Consider the following 3,803-nt stretch of genomic DNA (forward strand, 5'->3'; position numbering starts at 1 on the left):
ACTTGTGAAAATTACTCCAAGATCGAGGAAGACGTGTTAATACACAATGAAGCAGGTCAAGGATCCCCTGAGGGCAGGGTCCTTTTCCTATTCATTTCTCTGTTCCCCAGAAGCTAAGGAATTGCACTTAGTAAAGACTAAATGATGTTAAATATCTATGTATCCTAACAAAACGCAGACTCTCATTTAAACACTTCACATCCCTCTCATATACGACACACTCATTTCAGCTGTCAAGAGTGTCGTAGATTCTGCTGCATATCGGATACAGAAAGGGCTTTCCTCTCAGCAGCTTTATCCTCTTCCGGGTCTGTCTGCCTTCCTTCTTCCACCTCCCGTGCAGCCAATCTCTCCTGTCCTTTCTACTACTGGGTTTCATCTCATGATAGCAACTTCACAGAGTTTATGCTCATTGAAATCAAGCCCTGGATTGGTGGTTACACAATTTATGTATTAGGTGACAACAGAATTTATTGTCCATACTGGTATCATTCTCAAAGTGAAAGAGGGTGGTATCAATAGTTCCACTGGGACACTAGGCATAACTCAAGTCCTCCCAGTTGATTTTGTTGTTATCTTCCAGTAATTCTGTGCCTGCCTGTGTGTTTAATCTTTTGACCAAGAGGAGATGCCAACTTTTCCTAGGTTTATAGACCATGGTGTCAATGGGCTTTGGACTTCCCCAGCCACACATTACACATAGCCAGATTTATGAACATTCGTTCAGTTCATATTATTTATGCTCTTTGATGAATCTAGTCCATGTTTACAGTGGTTTTGGTGACAATTAACTACAGAGGCTTACATAATAGAAGTCTATACAATAATGCCAAATGAGGATTTCTCCACAGCTTGTCAAGCTGCCTGATATTCTAAGATAAGGCCTTTGGTCAGGACTTTGTTAAAATGCCAACTCATAGCCTGAAGTAAGACCATTAGAAAGTTCTCACGAGAACAGAATTCAGATTGGAGCTTAGGTGAAGAAGGAGGCCCCAGGAGAAGGGAAAGAATCCACAAAGGATAATCCCGAGGTCATTTTAGCCTGAATTTCATGTCAGTAGATTTCATTGTTCAGGAGAGGATCTTTGGGCAGATCATTTTTTAATTTCAAAAAGGATTGATTTCCATTCGGTAAATATCCTCCAATTCACTTACCTTAAGGGGCATTCCTTCATTGGCATTCTTCCCCTGGCTACATTAGCAGAGGAGGGCTCAGGGTTACCCCTGCCCCAGCCCTGTCTGACTGACAGCCCTGATTAGACCTCCTCCCTGCCCCAGGGGGATAATAGGTGGACAGGTTCTCTCCAGATCTCAGCTCTCAGAGCCTTCCCTGTAACCATTTATCATGTTCTCTCAGTGCTCAGCAAAGAGCAATAGCTCCTTGCATTCCTCCTCCCTGCATTTGCTTTTTAAGTGATAGAAAACGATCAGTAATGTTTGTCTATGGCTTTTATTACAAGAGGAATGTTTGGGGGGAACAAAAAATGAAGGATTTCATAGTTTGATGACAGGCATCCCATGTCCAGTATGCAGGGTGCAATGGGTGAATACCCTGCACGGGGCTCTGCCATTTCTCTGTGGACGGCAATAAATAGAGAACAGCTGTGGTGCTGTGCCCAACTGGGAGTCTTTTTCTGAGCCTTTGGGAACCGTCCCTCCAGGACTTACCCTGAGGGGCAGCATCAAGTGATAGTGTCTCATGGGCTCCCTGCCAGTTCTTGGACAGCTGTAGCCTTGGCCAAGGCCCTGCATGTTCTCCTCACAGAGCTCCCCCAACACAGAGTGATGTAGCCAGCACAAATGTGCCTCCTTGCACATTCCCTATGTGCACTCACGGTTGTACTCCAGTAGAATGAAGAAAGTGAGGACATGAGATGGGACAACCTAACTGATAATGATGAAACTACATGTGTATATATATGGCATGCCCGAGCAGCAAAAAATAGATTGAGTGATGGTTTTGCCCTCTACTGCTGCAGTCCCCAAACTCCAGGCTGTGGACCAGTACTGGTCCACGGCCTGTTAGGAACCTGACTGCACAGCAGGAGGTGACTGGTACACAAGCAAGTGAAGCATCATCTGTACTTAGAGCCACTCTCCATCACTCACATCACCGCCTGAGCTCCACCTCCTGTCAGATAAGCAAGAGCATAAGATTCTGATAGGAGCACAAACACTACCATAAACTGTGTATGGGAGGGATCTAAGTTGTGCATCCTTATGATAATCTAATGCCTGATGATCTGAGGTGAAGCTGAGGCTGTGATGCTAGCTCTGGGGAACAGCTACAAACACAGATTATCATTAGCAGAGAGGTTTGACTACACAGAGACCATAATAAATCAATTGCTTGCAGACTCATATAAAACCCTATCAGTGAGTGGCAAGTTACAACTGAGCTACATCTGGTGGCAGGCTTTATAGTGGCAAGTGAGTTAATGTACTTCAATTGTATAGCTGCATCTGGTGGCAGGCTTTAAGTCAGAATCCGACACTTATTTTAGTCTGAGCATGGCCCGGCCATTATTTTAGTTACCACTTCCGTCCACTCCTCTTTGCCTGCGCTGTGCACTTGTCTCAGTCACAGTCTTGGTAAGCCCACAAGCTGACCCTAGGAAAAATGAGTAAAAAACAAATGTTGTTGGAGAGCTTCTTTGAAAAGCGGGAAAGGCCCAATGATGAGATAACAGAAGAATCTAAGACTGCCAACAAAATGAAAGCTGCATTTAAAAGAAAATACCAAGAGTCCTACTTAAATTATGGGTTCATTGCAATAGGTGATTTACATTCTCCAAGCCCACTTTGTATGATATGTGACGACTGGCTATCCAACGAAGCCTTGAAACCTTCAAAACTGCTTCACCGTGTGAAGACCAAACACACTGCATTAGAAGATAAGGTCTTGGAGTTTTTCAAAAGAAAAAAATGAGAACAGGAAGAACAGAACGAATTGCTGAAGGCCATCATTCATCAAATGTGTCTGCACTGAGAGCATCATTCTTACCAGCTAACTGCTTTGCTAAAGCTAAGAAGCCCTTTACCACCTTTAGCTCTTTGAGATATCTCCATACTACTTTCCATAGAGACTATACCAGTTTGCAGTCCCACCAGCAGTGCATGAGCGTTCCTATCACTCCGCATTCACACCAGCATTTGTTGTTTTGGGGGACTTTTTGATAAAATCCATTCCCACTGGAGTTAAGTGATATCTCATTGTGGTTTTGATTTTCATTTCCCTGATGATTAGAGACAGTGAGCATTTTTTCATGTTCGTTGGCAAGTACTCTATCTTCTTTTGAAAAGTTTGTGTTCATGTCTTTTGCCCACATTTGAATAGGGTTGTTTGATTTTTTCTTGCTAATTTGCTTGAGTTCTTTATAGATCCTAGTTATCAGCACAATTCACGATTGCAAAGATGTGGAAATAACCCCAGTGCCCATCAATACCTGAGTGGATTAATAAAATGTGGTATATGTATACCATGCAGTACTACTCAGCCATAAAAATATGGTGAACTAACACCTCTTGTATTATCCTAGATGGACCTGGAGACCATTCTTCTAAGTGAAGTAACACAAGAATCAACAAACCACACATGTACTCACTATTAAATTGGAACTCATCTATCAACACTTATGTGCACATACGGAAATAACATTCATCAGAAATCAAGCAGGTCGGCGGGGAAGAGGGGATGGGTAAATTCACACCTAACAATTACAATGCACACTATCTGGGTGATGGGCACTGCACACTTATAACTTTGACTCAAAGGGCACAAAACCAATATATGTAACCAAAAC

The sequence above is a fragment of the Propithecus coquereli genome, unplaced genomic scaffold, assembly GCF_000956105.1.
Source record: "Propithecus coquereli isolate 6110/MARCELLA unplaced genomic scaffold, Pcoq_1.0 Scaffold44, whole genome shotgun sequence".
NCBI classification, from domain to species: domain Eukaryota; kingdom Metazoa; phylum Chordata; class Mammalia; order Primates; family Indriidae; genus Propithecus; species Propithecus coquereli.